Consider the following 21477-nt stretch of genomic DNA (forward strand, 5'->3'; position numbering starts at 1 on the left):
TCCCTTTTCTTATCCTGGGTAATCTATATCTTCCTTGTTCTATCAATTAGATGCTACTACTTTTTTTTTTCCTATAAAGTCTAAACCAAATTTCCTACTCTTAGACGATGATAAATTACCGTTTGTCTCAAAAAACCTAACGGTTAACCATTAAAACACATATCTAAGTTCATGTTCATATTTTAATATAAAAACATAACTGTTAAGAAATGTTTTGTTTTCATAAATGCACACCATAGGATTTGGAAAAAAGAAAATTTGTGAAATTAAAATCCATTAATATTTAACGATTGCAACAACACCAATAACAACTAAGCCTAAGTCTTAATCTCGACCACAAATCCTTGATAGATTAGTTTGGGTGACCACATACACTCTTTGCTCATTCTTTACGCTCTATCTATCTTTTTTTTTTTTTACTTGGCTTCTTTAAGCTAATATGCATGTCTAACATGCGAACCATTAGGCCACAGGTCTTATCTTGGTGAGCTATGAAAAATTATTATATATAAATATAATTGGGCAAGACTTAGTTATAGTACTTAGTATTGTTTCTTAAATTATTCTCTTAAAATTTTGTCATGTAGCTTTTTTCTAATGGGATGAAAGTGTTTTTTTTTTTTGAAATCAAGTGTATTTTTAAATTAAGTATTGCATAACAGAATCATAAGAATGGAACTTAAGGATAAGTTTTGCCTAATAAAATTTATGAATTATATTTAAAAAATTAAACAACACATTATGGTTCAACCTTGGTTAAACCTTGGTCTGATTTTAAAAATTTTGAATCACTCTTTTTCTAGTTCTTTAAATAGTCCCGATTTCAAAACCATTGTAAAAAAAGACTTTTTTTTTTTTTGAGAGAATCTAGATTCAAGACTTGTGTGGACTTAATTTCATTTTATCACCCAAAAAAATATGTAAATTTTGGGTGAGATTTGGGTCTGGTGTCCAGTTGCACTGGACCCATTGAGATTATAACACGTGTCTATGTTTGAACATATGTCACTATCTTAACGGTTCAGTGCACTAAATGCACTAGACCTAAGCCTCATTGTAAACGACGCCGCCTTAGTCTCCTTATTCTCTTATAAATACCTCACCACCTTCAACTCTTTCTTCCACAACTTCCAAACTCTCTCTCTCTCTCTCTCTCTCTCTCTCTCTCTCTCTCTCTCTCTCTCTCTCTCTGTTTTGAACTGTGAAAACAACAATGTCTTCGTCTGAGAAGGTGGGGGAGAAGATGATAGCGCTGGTGAGCTCAAACGGCGAGACGTTCGAGGTGGAAGAGAAAGTGGCGATGGAGTCACAGACGTTAAAGAACATGATCGAAGACGACTGTGCAGACAGTGCAATCCCATTGCCCAACGTCGCAAGCCAATCCCTCTCACGCGTTATCGAGTACTGCAAGAAACACGTCGAGGCTGCTTCTGAGTCTAAGGTCAATACCTCTTACTCTTACGACAAGACCAACAATTCTCTCATTGCCTGGGACGACGAGTTCGTTAAGGACATTAAGGTCGACCAAAACATCCTCTTTGATCTCACTCTGGTAAGTTTTCTTTCTTTTCAAGATGGCCCTTTTGGATGCTGAGAAAAACAAGTGGGTGAATTATTTGGAACTTTGGATGTTGAGAAAAACAAGTGGGTGTCAACTAGTAAAGTCTCTTATAGTTGTATAAGAGATTTGAGATTTAATCCCTTCCTAAGCCAAAAATCGATTTAAGTGGCGTTTGGATAAGTGAGTGTTTGCGTTTGCACTTGCTGTGTTTTTTTAATTTTTTAGCGAAGCGCGCTTGTCATTGTTCATTGTCCATAAACAGTAATTTTAGGCTTATGAACAGTGTCAAGTGCGTGAACAGTAATTTTTTCCCAGCTGAGCTCGCTTGGCACTGTTCATTGTCCATGAACAGTGATTTTAGGCTTATGAACAGTGCCAAGTGCGTCAACAATAACTTTTTTATTATTATTTTTTATTGTTTTCAATTATCAACAAAATAAGCAGTATCCAAACGGACCTTAAATATTATAATATTATAAAAAATGGCTTTAAGTAATAATATAGTGAAATTATAATCTAGCGAAATTATAATCTATTGTGATGCCATAACTTTATGGTTTAACAAAAAGTATTTTGTATCAAATAATATCATATTATTCGTATCAAAATTCAATAAATAAGAGACGTGTGTGTAAAAGTAACTATCCACTAACACAAGTCTTTCATTTGCTTATGAGGTACTTTTTTTTTTGTAGAAATGTCTCCCATTTATTGAATTTTGATATCGCTAATATGGTATAATTTAATACCAAATATTTTCTCATGGTTTAAACCCTAATTCCTCCACTATTTACTTATTAATGAATTAATGAATACACCTATTTTTACACTTAATTTCACAACTTGCTGATTTACGTGATTATGTGTGTTTGACACTTTTCAGGCCACTATTGATTTTATGGACTCACAACTTTTCACTATCACACAAAGTTAGCAAGTTGTAAAATTTGATGTGTTTGCAATATTGTTGCTTACCTATTTCAAGAAAAAAAATTCGCCACTAAGTAAAAAATAAAAATTGATTGGTGGATAGTATTATTAAGGAAAAAGAAAAATAGGAACAATAAAGAAAGTAAAAATATTATTTTCATTCTAAAGTTTGGATGATTTTTCTTTTCATTCCTAAACTTTTAAATACATTTTTGGCTAAATTGCAAAATACACCCCTAAAGTTTGGGAGTCTTTGAATTTTACACTTTTAAATTCCAAAATTTGAATTTTACTCCTAACGTTTTATATTGTTGGATCATTAGCCTCTCAATTCGGGCCTATTTGGTTAAGCCATCATTCATAACTCATCACCCATAACCCAAATCTCATATCCAATAACTTAGTTTTCAGTTTTTGAAAACTCCTAAAAGTTGTTTTTAGTTTTCATGACTCTAACTCACTTTTTTCAGTAATGAGTCATGAGAATTAAGATAAAAAAAAATTGAACCAAACAAGCATCATTAAGGAGGGGCCCACAAAATTTGAGAATTGAGTAATGAAAAGTGAGAATTGAGTGATGAAAATTCCTAAACCAAACACCCTTCATTTTTCACTAACATGTTTATTAAATGCCACATCAGCCTGTCATATGTGTTAGTTGATCCAGTTGAATTATGACATGTGTATTTACTTGTTACTAGTAATCAAATAACTTAAAAGAAGTATTTAAAATTATTAAATTAATTTTCTCATTTTCAAAAATTATGATATAAACTGATTAATTGTTTTCCCAAAAAAAAAAAAAAACCTTCTTTAGACACAAACACTTAAGAAAGCAATCACACCCTACCTCAGTAGTGATCCATCCAAAGAAATTAGAACATGAAAATGAAATTTCAAATCTAAGAAAATGGAGAAAAGTTTTAACATGAAGACCATCTCATGATCTCAATGTAACACATAGATAAATAATTGATACACACGGCTTGAATCCAAGTAAAGAAGTGTTAGTTAAAATACTATAAAATCGAAGAAAAGGTGGAAATGGAAGAAAGTGAAGGATTTAGAAGAATCAGACTCCACGAAGTCAAGATGAGTACCATATGAGTGAGAATATCGCCAATCATATAGGTAGGGGTGTCAATGTTTAACCCAGCCTACGAACATGACACGAACACAACATGAGTTTTTGCGGGTTAGGGTTGGGCCTTAGTGGGTTTGGGTCATAAACGGGTTGACTCAAAAATGACGCGATAAGAAACGTGTCATAAGCGAGTCAACCCGCGTGACCCACAATTAGACATGGCAAAACGGGCGGGTCAGGTCGGGTCAATCGGGTTGGGTTAGGTTAGGTTGACTCGTATTTTTCACATGAATTTTTTTTTATAAAAAAAACAACATATATTTGCCATTTGGAAAGTCATGCAACAAATTACTTGATGTAAAATGCATTACTTTGAATTCACCACTTATATCAAGAATAAATTCAATTAAATTTATTAATACTTATTCAATAATTTTAAAATTATACAAATCTTAACATTGTTATCTAAAACAAAATTACACAAAGATAGGTAAAACAAATATACAAGTTTTATTTCTACATAATATCAACATCCCAAAATATAAAACAAAATTACAACTGACTTATTAGATAACTCATTTGATAAAGAATAAAAACAAATAAGAAATTTACAATCTCAAAAATTAATTTTATAATCTATTATTAGTTGTAGTTGGCACTCTTTTTCAATTTGAGACATACATTAAAGTTTGATTGTTTACTTAGTTATACATGATCTCTTTTATGAATATCATATCATTGTTAAACAATACACACTCTAAGAAATATCATAATTTATTTTGAAAAACCGTTTATTTTGGATATAAATTGTTAAAAAATAGGTCTAAGCATTCATAATTTATACTAATTTGATACTTTAGCTTCACTATTTTTGTACTTGTGAATGTTTCTCACATATGTCTATAATTTTAAATCTATGTTTTTAACTCTACTGTAACTAGATTATCTTAGCATGTACTTTGCTATTTGATATCTAAAAATCTTTACTCATTACAAAATATTCAACAATTCATCTTTCAATTAATTTGCATACAGTTATGTAAATGTCTCAATTGTTTCCTGAAAACTCACAACAAACAATTAAACCAATATTGTCTTTATTTTATTTTATTTTTTACCAAAAAAAAAAGTTTTAAAAAATGGTTTGGGTTGGGGGTCAGGTCAGGTCGACCCGCAAAAAAACACGGGTCGAGTCATGGGTCAACTGTTTTTGCTCCGTGAAAAAAAAATCGGGTTCGGGTCAAGTCAGGTTGAGTCAAAAAATTCTGACCCATTTTGCTATGTCTACCAGTAATAGACACATTTGACATACCGATTTATTTGTATTAACCCGAAATGATCCATTAAACACAACCCATTTAACTCGTATAACAAATAAATATTCATTTTATTTTAAATTTGTCAAATGCCTTTTATATCAAACCTATATTTTAAACTTTAAAAAAAAAGTAATTACAAAAACTTACAAGTGATATAATTGAAAATTGAAACTTTATAAACCCTAGTCATGATCAGTCTACTGTTTGCACAAACTCTTTCAATATTGATACTTTTTTTTTTTATACAAGATAAAAATTCTACTTTAGCTTAATCTAACTGTATATGTGTGTGAAGTTTCCTCCTGGAGACTTGAACCCCAGCCATTGCCCCACACACCCCACAAGCATTTATACTTGTGGAAGTTTTATGGATGTTATATTTTAATTTGCTGAACTATGTTATTTTGAATTTTGGTTGGACTGTATGCACTTATTTTGAAGTGTAAAGTACTTATTTCTTGTGGATATTATATTTTTGTTGAATTATGTTATTTTGAATGTAGGTTGAAGACTTGAAGTGTATGCATTACTTTCAGAATGTAAAGAACTTGTTTCTATATGGATGTTATATTTAATATTAAGAAGGTTGAAATGGGTTATGTCACATTCATGTCAACTCAACACGACCCATTTTATAAGCGTGTCAAATGGGTCGGGTCGTGTCAACCCGCTTCATTAATAAGTTGGGGTTAAGGTTAAAGAACCATGACATGATTATTCAATGAGTCGAGTTCGGGTTGAAACATTTAGTTGAATACTCCTACCTTAACACGACACGAACCCGACAAGCTAACCTGAATTGACACCCCTACATATAGGCGATGTAGAAGGCCGATGAGTACATCTTGATCGTGCGATTGTGTTCCCAGAGATCCAGGTGGATGTTGGCAGCAGGGCCACTGCCAATGGTGGTCACCGATCCTTTCTCTATGTCTCCTTTCTTTATATTTTATTTTTAAAGTTTATTTATTATGTTTAATGAGTTGTGGTTGTTGTTTGTTTTAGTAGTAGTATGGGTGGGTGTAATTTGATTTGGAATTTTGGGGTTTCATGTAAATGGTGATTGAATGGCTCATTGGTGGTTCTTGAATCTACATTCATGCGTTTTATTTTTATTTTGCTAATAGTATGTTGTTCACACACACACATATATATAAATGAGTTTGGTTAATGTATACCATTCATTTTGAAAAAGTTTTTATGGGAAATTAAAAAAGCTGTCAAAACAGTTGATTACTTTTTATTTTTTCTATAAAAAGTTTTCTAAAATGGTTTACTAATGTATGTGTTAAGGACACACATTAGTAAAACTCATATATATATGAGTTTTTTTGGAAAGAAAATTTTGTTTTTCTTGAGAAAATTTTGAATGCCTAGATATATTAATAAAAAAAATTACGTCTTTTATTTAGTTTTTGTAAATTTAAAATTTAGAGTTTTTCTTTTTATAAAAATTTTAAATTAGTTTTTCTAGATTTATTTTGTTAAAGTTTTGTTAATGACAGGGAATAGTTAATATTATGTGCCATAATCCAATATAATTGAGCCAACTAATGCACGTGGTACATGGCATTTAACGGACGCATCCGTGAAAAATGAATGGAGGGCTGACAATCCAAACAATATAGAATGTTAGGAGTATAATCTAAACTCAAAATTTTTATTGTGTAAAATGCAAAGACCCACAAATTTTAGAGTGCACTTTGTACTTTGGTTTACATTTTTCTAATAGTTTAGAGACAAAAACATATACGAAAAAGAATTTGTTATAATAGTTTAGGAATGAATTTTTTTAATTTTAATTGATAAGGGTAACATTTTTAATAATTTAGAACTAAAAGTTTAAAGACAAGAAAAAAAAATTCATAAAAAATTTAAATAATATTTTAACCTGAAAAAAAAAAGTAAAATTATATTGCCATTTCCCATCGAACTTGGTTTGTTAAAGGAGATATTATAGATCCAAGGAAAACCCTAGTAGTTCTGTGCAGGGATGGAGCCAGGGTTCCAATTGAGGGGGGGGTGAATTAAAAAAAAAAAGGTGAATCCAAATTAGCATTCATTTAGTATTAACAAAATAATTGTTTCTTATTATGTTGCAATACAATAATCTATGTTTATTATCTCATTATATGTCATGTAGTCTTCTAACAAAAAGACTAATTAATTTTTCTAAGTACATAAGAAGATAAGAAAAAAAATCCAAAGATTAAAAAAAAAAAAATATATATATATATATATATATATATACATATGAAGAAGGCTATTTAGTAAGCCAATGAATGCCATAATATTTAATGCATATGAACACATATTACAAACTTGGGTAAAATATAGTTAACGCTCTTTAGTTAAAGAACTAAGTTAGGTTGTCAAAAACCTTGTAGCTGAATTGGCACCTCCCCATGTACAAAATGCTTGGGGGTCTATGGGGAAAAGGGTTCAAGTTGCAAGATTAGCAGCATGTTGTAATTATTTATCAAAAAAAAATATAAATTAGGTTTAAGGATTAAATTTGTCGATTTTGAACAATTTTAAATCTAGTTGGCATTAGCCCAAAAACTATCAATCTTATAAATTGTAAGGTGACCCCATTATGTTCTCCAAAATAAATAAAAATAAAAGCAAGCAAGGCAACCCCACAGCTAGTGTAACTCAGTAAACCAACAACAATTAAAAGACAAAACACTGACTTTACTAAAAAGTCTAAAACTATTGAAGCCTATCATTACAGTAAAGTGAGAAAGTGATCAAAGAAAGTTAATTGAGTGAAAAAAGAGAGCGGAAAGAGAGAGAGATGGGACTTTGAGAGAAATTACCAATGAGCAGCAGATTGGGCCTCTGCCAGCGTGATTCAAATTGCAAGATTGAAGGTGAATCTCACCTACAAGGAATGGATGTGTGGCAGTGTGGGTGTGGCTTGTACTGCTATGCAATGGAAGTGAAGGAGACAAGAGTCTCTCTATTTGGCTGGTATGAGGTATCAGTATGAATTTAGGGATTTCTTTTTTATAAAAATATTAATAGAAATAGGATCTATCAATGTGATTTTTTTCCTTGTTTTTGAAGGGATAATAATGGGCCAGAGATCTATATTTTTGTTATTGTTGGGTTTAATTTCGTTGTCGGCTGGAATACTAGGGGGCCGAAAAGAATTTCCTTGGGCTAGATACTAAAATCTCATGTAAACATATATGGTAGGTAAAAAAAAAAAAAAAAATTCTAGGGGGGGCCATGGCCCCCCATGGTCCATGAATAGCTCCGTCCCTGGTTCTGTGCGTTAGCTCTAAGCTCAAAACACCCAGTAACGTACCACATCACGTCTCTCTCTCTCTCTCTCTCTCTCTCTCTCTCTCTCATAAAACCCAAACAACAAGGTAAAGAACTTCACTTTGCAATTTCAAACCCTAACTCTCTCTCTCTCTCTATTCATTGCCTTTTGAGAAATTTTTTGTGCAATTCAGAGAGAAAGAGAGAGAGTTAGGGTTTGAAATTGCAAAGTGAAGTTCTTTACCTTGTTGTTTGGGTTTTATGAGAAAGAGAGAGAGATGTGATGTGGTACGTTACTGGATGTTTTGAGCTTAGAGCTAATGCACAGAACTACTAAGGTTTTCCTCGGATCTATAATATCTCCTTTAACAAACCGGGTTGGATGGGAAGTACCTAAATTTTAAAAAATAAAATCAATTAATAGATACTGATCAAGAACATTTCATCATCGATTTTGACAACAAGGCAACTTTTTGACAATTATATATATGTATGTATGTATGTATGTATGTGTATATATATATATATATGTATATATACACACATGTATACGTTGTATACATACACATATGTATATACATATTTGTATGTATAAGTATATATATGTAATTTAGAGCATTTATTATAATTTGGGATTACTACATTTTCCAATCACAAAAAAACCTAGGGGTGTAATGAGTATTATGTCCTAGGTTTTTTTGTGTTTGGAAAATGTAGTAATCCCAAATTATAATAAATTCTTTAAAAACCACTAATCTCCTAAACGTAAGAATTCTTCATCAATTTTATACTCCTCTCTTCATAATTTTCTTATGAATTGAGGAATTATTAAAATTTAAATCGTTCTTTAGGCTTTTGATCAATAATAGTTTAAAAATTTTGTTAATTTGTCGTGTGTGTGTGTGTGTGCAAATTGACCAGTTTATTCCAAATTGGTTGGCAATAGACTTTGATTATGCACACTAAATATGCTCACTAAAGGCACTAGGAAGCAGAAAGAGAACACATCTCCATCGAGTGTGGCGTACTGAAAGCTACTTGCAGAGGTTTTGAATCTCAATCATACTCAATCACAAATATACGTAGGGGTGTGATGAGTGAAACTTGAATCAATACACTTTTTTGATGCATTACTAAAATTAATATGTACCTTTAACCCATGCAAACTTAATATAAATCATTACCAATTTTTACTTTGCATAGTTGTGCTGGTGCATTACTAAAATTAATATGTACCTTTAACCATGAAAACTTAATATAAATCATTACCATTTTTTTTTTTTTGGGATAAGTTGCCAATTTTTACTTTGCATAGTTGTGTTGGACAAATTTCAATATTTCATTGATAAAATCTTGTATTCCATAAAAATTCATTAATCAAAGCATTGCAAAATCCTTTCACATCTCTCGACTTAGCTATGGAAAGAATCTCCTCATATATAACATTGATATTTTTCTGGAAAAAAAAATCACTTGGAATATTAATTTAAGAAAAAAATTAATAAGGAACATATTATGTAGAAATTGTTTCTTCAGTAGAATATGAATATTTGACATTGATAGATGGAGACGGATATAAGTAGGGTCTTTGTTTTACATAGTTAATTTTTAATACATAAATGATAATTACTTCAAATCTTCCTTGAAGTGATGTAGTCAACCACTTCGACTTTTATGCAATCCAACAAAATTGTGAATAAGTAAAACTTATACGTACACATATGTGTACGTATGTGTATATGCACATATGTGTATATAGAAGATAATATATAGGTATACATATATATTTACATACATATGTGTACATATGTATATATATACACATATTTATACATACACATAGGTATACATATACATACAACTCTAAGCTCAAAACACCTAGTAACGTACCACATCACATCTCTTGCTCTCTCTTATAAAACCCAAACAACAAGGTAAAGAACTTCACTTTGCAATTTCAGACCCTAACTCTCTCTCTCTCTCTCTATTCATTGCCTTTTGAGAAAGTTTTTGTGCAATTCAGATATTAGAAGATAATATATAGGTATACATATATATTTATATACATGTGTACATATATGTATATGTATACATACATATGTACATACATATATATATAAGTGTGTGTGTGTATATATATATATATACATATGTTCTTAACATGATTCACATATGTCATAACAAAGAGAGATACAAAAATGTCAGAATGATTGACGCATATAGCAATTGTGAGCTTCGATAGGTGCAAGCCCAAGAAGTGCCATTAGGAATGCAAAAAAAGCTTCCTTGTTGTCTAAATTAATACCTACTTTTTTAGTCTTATTCTGAAATCGATGATGAACTGTTCTTGATTAGTATCTATTAATTGGTTTTATTTTTTTAAATTTAGGTACTTCCCATCTGACCCGATTTGTTAAAGGAGATATTATAGATCCGAGGAAAACCCTAGTAGTTCTGTGCATCAGCTCTAAACTCAAAGCACCCAGCAACGTACCACATCACATCTCTCTCTCTCTCTCTCTCTCTCTCTCTCTCTCTCATAAAACCCAAATAACAAGGTAAAGAACTTCACTTTGCAATTTCAAACCCTAACTCTCTCTCTTTCTGTCTCTATTCATTGCCTTTTGAGAAAGTTTTTGTGCAATTCAAATAATAGAAGATAATATATAGGCATACATATATATGTGTATATATACACATGTATACATATACATATGTGTACGTATACATACAGATATGTATACGTACACATGTGTATGTATATGTATACATATACATAGACATATGTGTACGTATATACATATTTATACGTATACATATGTGATCTTTGCTTTATTGTTCAGTTCATATTGGGTGAATCAATCCTTTTAAGTTTGCCCTGTGAGTCAAAACCTCAATGTGAACCTGCCAAAAAAACTAGGGAATGATATGCTATTCATCACCATTTAGTTTATACTAGTTTATACCCAGCACCATCCCTTTTCATCCACATAAACCAACATGGCTTCTCTGTCATAATTACCATAAATCAAGTTTTGTCAAGCTTAAATTAATGCACTCAATCTACGTATATACAGAGTAGGATAAAAAAAAGCATGCAAAGATTAAAAAAAAAAAAAAAACAACAACAACAATCCTAAGTTGGCATTAAAAAAGAAAAGCACACCATTAAAAACTTTTTGAATATCAGGAATAAAGAGAACAATCCTAAGTTGGCATTATTTTGCAGTTACAAGTAATGTCTACCTATGTTTTATCAAAAGTCTACCTGTGTGTTTTGGTTTTGCTATGTGATCTGAGCTGTTTTATACTGCAAAGACGTCTTATGTAATATGATCTAATTCCCTTGTTCTGACTATCTACCATAATACTTTTATACTATTTGTGTTTAGTGGCTAACTAACTACTAGAGAGAGAGAGGGAGGAGCTCCGAAAGGAAGGAAAGCCAGTAAGTTTTCTTTTATCAAATAATTATGAAGTATTACGTTATTTATAATAATTATAAAAAAAATCTCAAGTATTAAGCTCAGTTGATTACAAGATTTTACAAATTTTCCTGTTTTAACTTTTAATTGGATGCTGCTAATTATAGAAAATGGTGGAAAATGACATAGAAACTTCTAATGCACTCCACGACAAATAAAATGAGAATTTTTTTTATTGATAAGTAAGAAGAGTATTTATATTGTAAAAAAAAAATACTTCATGCAAAAAATAACAAAGTAGTCAAATAGTAAAAGCAAGAGGAAGAAAGAAAAAAACAAAAAAATAGAAACTTAAGTACTGGAGAGAAGAGAGCTTATAATAGTGGAAGGGAATCACTAGATGTAAGTCACCAAGCATTAGACCAGTCAAACATATAACCATAAAATGAAACAAGCAACTGTTCTCATGAACTGTCCCCATCCCTAAACATGCATCTATTACCACATCCTCAAACGTGCATCTTAAAATGAGGATTTTTTTTATAAGTAATTCAACATCATACATATAAAAACTAGCACCTATAATGCAAAAATAAATCCCTTTTTCTGTAAATAACTTCATAGAAAAGAAATATTATTCTAGAACTTCTAATAGGTCACACACTTATATAAAAAAACAATTATGGTCATTGTGGGGGGTAAAAAGATCCTGATGGGAATGTGGGCCTTTTGGGCCATGTTAAGGAAGGCCGACCTGCTCCTGGGTTTAGAATTTGTTAGTACTATGGGTCGGCCCATACGCCGAGGATCCGAGGATCCAGCCGAGGGTGAACTTACCCTCGGATGGACACCGAAGAACTCGGGATTTCATAGTAAAGATTAGGGGATGGCACGGTTAAGGCCAATGGTTAAAAGGGGTGAACCCTAGAATGCCCCAGAAGCACCGGTGTTGGAGAAATGTCAAAGATAAAGGCTGCTACCTCCACATTAAAGACCCTGCACCTACCACCCTGGCCGCATTTATGGGGAAGTGACACCTGAACAGTGGAAGGGAAACTTCTAGTTACTATTCAAAGGCACTGAGAAAAGAAATATCTAGGCTAAGGGGGAGATGGGACAACACGTGTACAAAGTATCAAAGAGAGGAGTATTTAAGGGGCAACCTAGAACAGAAAAAGAGGGGGGACTTCTTTGTAATCAAAAAGGAAAAGAAAAAGAAGGGAAAAAGATAATATAATAACAACTCTTGGCTTACATCCGAGGAGGTGGATTTACAATATTCTCCATTATTTTTTGAGTGTTTGCAATCTTTGGCTTGTCATTTAATCCTCACATACTTCTAACCTGGGTTTCAAGCCCACACTCTACAAATTCATATTATTTAAGTCTAATTGGGCCTGAGCCCGTAACTGTTCTTGGGTCCAGGTGCAATTGGGCACTTACAGTCATCAAATCTATTGGGATTGGAGATAAAACAAAAAAAAAAAAAAAAAAATCCTGTGCACATTCTTAGATCTGACTTTGAATCTCTAATGTAGCACATGTTTTCAAAGAGAAAACAACAAAAGAACAATTGGATAATGATGCAGGAAAATATACCCCTTCCCTTTTTCTATTTGAAAACCAATTGTGGATTTTCAGTTACAAAACAAATTTTAGAAGCAATTTGAGTCACTAAATTCTTAAATGTGGTGCCAAGGAATTTTTTTGATTTTTTTATGGTTTTATTTAATTTTAGAAGCCAACTGTATTTTATAATTGATCAATTGGATTTAATTTAGGTCTTATCAATGAGTTACGTTCTTCATATTTTATTATAATTTTCTAGAGTCAAGGGTATTTTTATAATTAAAAATTGAGTTGTCCCATTTTTTTGGGATAAGTAACAATTGGGCTTTCCTGAAACAATTAGAATTAAAGTTTAGTAATCTATATAAGTACACTATTGTACTCCAATGAACAAAAGTAGACAAAAATCTAGAAAAATAAAACTTAGTGCTAATTCCAAGCTTTTGCTTTCTCTTACTTGGTGTCAATTTCAAGCAAGATTTTTTCAAATGTTCTAACTATTTTTCAGTTTTATTCAGAAGTCCTAGTGGGACAATGATTGCTTTGATACTAAAATTTATGCAGGACATAAGGTTCTCAAAATATTTAGCTAGGTAAGAAGAAAAAGACAAAAATGATAGACCTAGTTATCAATGTCTAGGGTTGCTTCAAGTTAGCATCAAGTTGGGGGAACGGGGGTACAAAATCTAGGAGCAAGTGCCTAGGGTTACTTGTAGTTAGCACCAAGCAGGGCGGAAAAGGTTGCTTGGAGTTGACAAAATCAATCTAAATTTAGCCCCACCATCAGTAGTAATTATGATAAATCAAGTCCAACAAAATCAACCAACATCAACTGAACATCTAGTGTCCACACCACCTATTCTTTGAGGAAAAGGACATATACACTTTTTAATTTAAAGGGGGGAGAGGGTGTTTTGGAATAGCTTGTACCCCAAAAATTTATCTGATGATTTTTTGAAAATTTCAACCATGCCACGACCAGAAATTGCCTACTGAAGGACACCAATTTATTAATTACCAAATCAACTTCCAAATTTTCCAAGCATCCTAAGTCAAAAAAAGGAGATCTTGAAAGTTTTAGAAAAAGGTATAAAAATAGATTTAAAGGGAGAGTCTAGCTAATAGCAGCCAGTTGTAGAAAATTCAATGATTCTGAGAGGCTGAGATAGCTTTTAGCTTAAGTAGCAAATTCACATTGCTGAATCAGAAACTACAAACTTCACATCCCATAAAAAAATTTAGCTTTGCAGGATCAGGTAGCTTTGATGAATCTCTTTCATTGAAACTTTATAAATGAAAATTGAATATTGTTGGAGCATTTTAATGTTAAATAATTAAAATGAATAAATTTTATAACATAAAATTTAAAGATATGAGAGTGAATGTGAAAGATGAGGAGTTAGTGAAAATGTTTAATCCCACATTGAAAAGGAGAGAGACTATTTTGTTATTTTTAATTGTGGTGATTAATAGGCTAACATGAATTGTCTCAAATATTGGGCCAGATACGTGCGCAAGGGGGAGGTGAAGGGTGGAGGTGTCAAATTTGGAAATGAATCAGCGCCTTGGATCCTCACAATTAATCTTGTAACACCCACTATATCAGAATAATTGACCTAATTAATCATATTAATTTGAGTAGTAATTTCACCGGTTACAAAGTTTAGCCAACCAAGGGCTTAAATCTCCTTAAAGAGAGCGAGTACCGCGCCTCAGTCCAAATAGTGTTGTGTAATCTTTTTCTTTAAATTAATAAAAAATTCAGAAGTATTATTCAGTTTCTCTTCGTGTTATTTCCATTATCATTATGTTTGCACCAACAAATATTCAGATGGTAGCGAAACTTTCACTTTAAAGTCAATAGAGGAAGGCAAAGTGTTATCAATCATGCAAGACATCCTAGTTCATCCAAAATAAGTGATTATGCTGATTTTCTAATATAACTGTTGTAGATTTTATGGTTAAGTATAGTGATCCATTTGCTTGTTAATTTTAAACAAGGTAGGTTAATAAGAAATAGAGAGAAAGATATGTTCTTGGTCTCCTAGCTCTAATCAATGGGTCCGTGGATTATTATAGAAAACTTCTTTTGCATTTTTTTTAAAAAAAAAAACCACAAATTGACTCTAATAAGTATCCCCTTTGTTTTGTTCTATTTTTTATTTCTTCAAATTGCACAAATAACCATTTATCCTCGCTAGCATTTGTGTAATATTGCACCCTGCACTTGGAACAAAAGAAAATTTGTTCTGCTTGTGTAAATTCAAGGGTATGGAACACTAAGATTCTCCACAAAAAGGGGAACAAGAAGTTACTCGTAGCATCACCCATGCAAATTTGAGTTTTTTTCTATCTTTAAATTCTGAGAGAGGTTGTCCTAGACTCTTAGTTCATAGGACATTACACTTTAACCAAAACCATTTGCAATGCAAAATGTTATCAATCATGCAAGACATCATACTTCATCCAAAAACCGGTGATCATGTTGAGAAAGAAAGTAGAGCTTACAAGTAAAGAATCTGTCCAGGCTTGACCGTACACTGAAAGGGCTTTGGGCCATTGAAATACAAGGGGAATTTGGACACCTCAGCCTCCATATTCTCTGGCGAAAGATAAGGATTTACACTGCACCAAGGCACGTATCTCGCGGGCTTTTCCAGCTCCAATGTAAAATCTCCAGATTCCTGGGAATAGGAATAACGAGCAGCAAGGTAGTTGCGGATGTACATACGATTATAATCCACTAGCAACTATTGCAATGCTAATTCTTGTTTGGAAAAAGATAGCATGGGTTTTTTTTAGTGTTTGATTGGAAATAAAAAAAAAAAAAAAAAATTTCTTGAGAAAATTTTGAATGCCTAGAAAATTATTGTTTTAAAAAAAAAAATTATGTAATTTTTTAGTTTTTGTAATTTTAAAATTTTAGAGTATTTTTTTTATAAAAATTTTAAATTAGTTTTTCTAGATTTTTTTTTTAAAGTTTAGTTAATGTCATGGAATAGTTAATAACACATGTCACAATCCAATTGGGCCAACTATGGTATTGTGGCATTTAATGGATGCATTAGCCAAAAATGAATGGAGAGGCTGACAATACAAACAATATAGAATGTTAGGGGTATAATCCAAATTAAAAAAATTTAGGGTGTAAAATGCAAACACTCTCAAATTTTAAAGTGTGTTTTGCACTTTGGTCTACTTTATTTCAATAGTTTAGAGACAAAAACAGATACAAAAAAGAATTTGTTACAATAGTTTAGAAATTAAAAAAAAAAAAATTGAATTGAAAATTGATAAGGGTAACATTTTTAATAATTTAGAGAGAAAAAATTCAAAGAAAAGAAAGCAAATTCACAAAAAATTTAGGGACAAAAATAATATTTCAACCTAATGAAAAAAGAAAAAGTGGTAAAATTAAAATTCTCATTTCCCGTCCGACCCGGTTTGTTAAAGGAGATATTATAGATCCGAGGAAAACCCTAGTAGTTCTGTGCGTCAGCTCTAAGCTCATAGCACCCAGTTACATACTACATCACCTCTCTCTCTCTCTCTCTCTCTCTCTCTGATGCAGCATAGGCATGTAGAAGCAGAATCTATAACATACAATTACTACAACTCTTCCACAAAACCTAAGTTCTACAAGAACACTAGGTTAGTAGGCCAAATAATAAAGAAAACCTCTCTAACAAACTTTATTAAAAAACACACATAACATAAATAACCTTTCTATAAAGAGTATTTATAGGAATAGAATTTCTCCTAGTCTTTTTAGGAAAAGAAATAATAAACTTATTTCTACTTGAGAAATGAAAAACAATATAACTAGGAAAAGAAAAACAATTAAAATCTCAATTCAACTAGGAAAAGGATTTTAATTCAAAGTACTGGAGTAAATAAATCCTAATTCAAATAGGAAAAGGAAAACAAGAAAAACTCTTTGTTCTCCATAATGTGATTTGCATCATCCTCCCTAGGTTGGAAGAAACTCATCCTCGAGTTTGAAGTCTGGATTGGAATTCTCTCCTCGATATGGAACAAGATGTTTAACTTTAAAGACATTAGATGTACGCATATGACTTGGAAGTTTCAACCGATAGGCATTAGGATTAATTTTCTCAAGAATCTCCAAGGGACCAATCTTTCTAGCAGCTAGTTTGTTGTATTCTCCCACAGGAAAGCGATCTTTGGTCAAAATTTCCCAAACAAAATCACCAATCTCAAATTCTACTACTCGACATTTCTTGTCAGCGGCTTGTTTGTACTTAGCAAAAGTCTCCTGTAAATGCTTAGGAGTAGCTGTATGAATTTCTTGAATTTGTGTGATTAGATCCTCAACTTTCACATTGACACGCTTCAAGTCAGGGATAGGAGCCAAATCAAGTGGTGCGCGTAGGTTGCAGCCATAAGTAATAACAAAGGGACTGAAGCCAGTGCTACGATTAACAAAACGGTTGTAAGCAAATTCTACCTAGTACAAGCGTTGATCCCATGATTTAAGATGATCACTCACCAAGCTTTGAAGTAAATTGCCCAAGAAACGGTTTACCACTTCTGTTTGACCATCGGTTTGAGGATGATAGGCACTACTAAAATTAAGTGTGGTGTTGGCCAAACGCCATAAGCAACACCAAAAGTGATTAAGAAAACGCACATCACGGTCTGAAACAATTGATTGTGGCAAGCCATGGAGGCGATAGACCTTTCTAAAGTAAAGTTGAGCGACCTTAACTGCATTTGAGGTCTTCTTACAATCAATAAAGTGGGTCATTTTGGAAAACCAGTCCACAACAACAAAAATTGAATCGTTACCTCATTGTGTACGCGGTAATCCCAAGATAAAATTCATATTGACATGAATCCATGGCTGGTATGGTATGGGAAGAGGCATATATAGGCCAGCATTGGTTGTAGTGCCCTTGGAAACTTGACAAATACGACACCTCTCAACAAACTTGATAATCTCCTTTCACATGGTTGGCCAAAAATAAGAGTCTATCACAAGCTTCATGGTTTTATCACGTCCCATATGGCCTTCATTATGTAGCTCTTGAATAACCCTTAAGCATACGCTACTATCAAGAATGCATAGTTGATTCCCTTTAAAAAGGAAAACATTGTGTATAAGGAAGTCGAATCACTTTCTTGTCGCCACATCATTCATTATAGGGCCAAAGTATGGGTCACTAGAAAGCAACTCACGAAATAAATCAAACCCCAACACTTTGGTTTGCATTGTGATGAGCAAAGAGGCTCGTTGACTAAGAGCATCTGCCACTCTATTCAATGCTCCAGATTTATGCTTGATGCCAAAAAAAAATTGTTGAATATAAGCAGCCCAAACTGCATGCCGAGATGAAAGCTTATCTTGGCTATTGATATGCTTCAAATCATCATGATCAGAATAGAGGACAAACTCATGATAGGCCAAATAAGAACTCTAATGCTTCAAAGTGCAAAGTATTGCATAAAATTCCAAATCATAAGTGCTGTAATTCAATTTTGACCCACTCAACTTCTCACTAAAGCAGGCCACTAGTTTGCCATTTTGACTAAGAACAGCTCCAATTCCAACCTTGGATGCATCACAATGTCACTCAAATGGTTGAGAGAAATCACGAAGAGCTAGAATAGGTGTTGTAGTAAGCTTTTCCTTGATTTGATGAAACGCCTTTATGGCTTTAGTTGTCCATAAAAACTTACTAGCCTTTATGCAATTTGTAATCGGTGTCATGATGGTGCTAAAGTCAAGGATAAACTGCCGGTAGAATGACACCAACCCATGGAAATTGCGGACCTCATGGACTGTGGTTGGTATTGGCCATTGTTTAACAGCACTAACCTTAGATTCATCAACTGATAATCCATGCTTAGCTACCACATAACCAAGAAATAAAACACTATCTATCATAAAAGAACATTTGGTTATGGTAGTATAAAATTTCTTCCTACTTAGAACTATGAGTACCTCTCGAAGATGTTGGAGATGTAAATCAATATTGGCATTATATATCAGGATATCATCAAAATAAACTACAACAAACTTGCTGATGAAGGGGCGAAAAATCTAGTTCATAACACTCATGAAGGTGCTAGGAGCATTAGAAAGTCTGAATGGCATTACTAGCCATTCATATAACCCCTCACGTGTTTTGAATGTTGTCTTCCACTCATCACCAGTACGTACTCGAATTTGATGGTACCCACTTTTTAGATCCAGCTTAGAAAACATTGTAGCATCACTCAATTGATCAAGCAAGTCATCCAACCAAGGAATAGGGAATCTATACCAGACCGTAATTTTGTTGATGACACGACTGTCTACGCACATTTGCCATGATCCATCCTTTTTGGGTGTGAGCAAGGCTAGCACGGCACAGGGACTAAGACTCTCTCTAATGTGCCCTTTTAACAACAAACCCTATACTTGTCTTCTAAGTTCTTCATGCTTTTTTGGGCTCATGAGGTAGTGTGGGTGATTAGGTAGATTAGAACCTGGTACAAGATCAATTTGGTGCTGTATATCTTGGAGTGGCGGTAACCCCTCAGGTAGATCATTAGGAAATACATTTGCAAATTCATCTAATCAAGATTTCATAGCCTTTGGTACTACACTACCCTTTGAGCTCTCCTTTCCCAACAACACAAACACCAACCCCAAATCAAATATCTCTTCAATAAATGCCCTTTTAGCTAAGAGATTCTTACCCCTTCTTGAAGTTGGCTTAGGTTTAATCTCCTTACAAGGCAACAACACAATTTTTGTGCTACCAAACATGAAACTGTATGTATTCTTCCTACCATCATGTTGAACCTCTCTATCATATTGCCATGGTCTACCAAGGAGAAGATGACATGCATCCATAACTACCACATCACACCATGCATTATCCTTATATTTCAACCTAATAGAAAAAGAAACCAAGCAACGTTTAGATACAGTTACCTCATTGCCCTTTTTGAGCCAAGATAGTTTGCAAGGGTTAGGGTGCTTCTCTGTTGCTAATCCCAATTTTTGAACAATCTCTTCTGATACCACATTCTCACAGCTTCTAGAATCAATAACAAGTCTACATACCTTGCCCCTCATAGTACATGTAGTTTATAAGATATTGCTTCGGAGCCAATCCTCACCTTCAGGTTTTCGAGGTGTGAAACATGCCCTTCTTGTAACTAACAAAAGGCCATCATCCCCTTGCACATACTTCTCTTCCTCTTCAGCACCATAAACAGCGTCCTATTCAAAGGTATTTAAATGATCATCAGTACATTCTTCACTCTCAATAAATAAACCCTTACCATATCGGCTACCCTTCTTGCAATCAGCCATTCTATGCCTTGCCTCACCACACTTGAAACATCGAGGGCTAGAACTACTAGTTGCAGTGCGTTTGAGTTGTGGATTAGCTTGATTATCTTGGTCTTTTCCTTGTGTAGATTGTGTAGTTGCGCCATAAGGAGGAGCTACTGGTGGTAGTCGGTTGCCACTATTATTTAAAACCATATTAGTCCTTTTATTCATCGTCTTCTCTAAATGCAAAGCTCTTTGATGGGCTACGGATACAAAAATTGGGTCAAATAAATTCAAAGTATCTTGAAATTGTTGCCTCATGCCCCCAATATACATGAAACTAATTGATCTTCCGAATCTGCAAGGTCAACTCTAGCTACAAGTTGATAAAACTCTCGAGTATACTCATCTATAGATTGTGTACCTTGCCTAAGATTGTGTAGTTGTTGATATAATGTATGCATATAATTATGGGGAAAGAATGCAGCACACATATGTTTCAAATTTTTTTCCCAAGTATTGATTTTAGATTTACCTTAGCAAATACGGCCTTGCTTTAATTGTTGTCACCATACAGCAACACGTCCTTTGAATTTGGTCGCCACCAAAGAAACTTTTTGTCTTGCGGCACTTCCTTAAACTCCAAAATTTCTTCAACCGCAACAACCCAATCTAGGAATTCTTCTGGTTGTAAACAACCTTTGAACTCTGGAATATCCAATTTGAACCTAGATTCCCATCTGTTTGAATTGTATGAAACCAAAGGTTTCTCCCTCCTCCTTCTATGTCCAGCAAACAGATTTTCCATCTCATCCCCAACATTATAGTCTACCTCATCTTCCTCCACAAAACGTAGAATTGAACTACGGTTTTAAGGTTGGTTAACAACGACTAAGGCAACAAGCTGCTATGTCAGCCTCCAAACTGCTCTTCCATCCGCTGAAAGTGTGCCTCTAGTTGCGTATTGTGTGCAATCTCATTGCGTTCATACTTACCATCTACAGCAGCGTCCCTTCCCCCACGTGATCCTC

At 33.2% G+C, this 21477-nt stretch overlaps 1 pseudogene; it reads left to right on the plus strand.

Annotated features, from left to right (window-relative positions):
• The first annotated feature begins 1213 nt into the window (after nt 1–1213).
• Nucleotides 1214–21477, plus strand: part of LOC142643534 (SKP1-like protein 1A) — a 65898-nt pseudogene continuing 45634 nt past the window's right edge.

The sequence above is a fragment of the Castanea sativa genome, chromosome 7, assembly GCF_040712315.1.
Source record: "Castanea sativa cultivar Marrone di Chiusa Pesio chromosome 7, ASM4071231v1".
Lineage (NCBI taxonomy): Eukaryota > Viridiplantae > Streptophyta > Magnoliopsida > Fagales > Fagaceae > Castanea > Castanea sativa.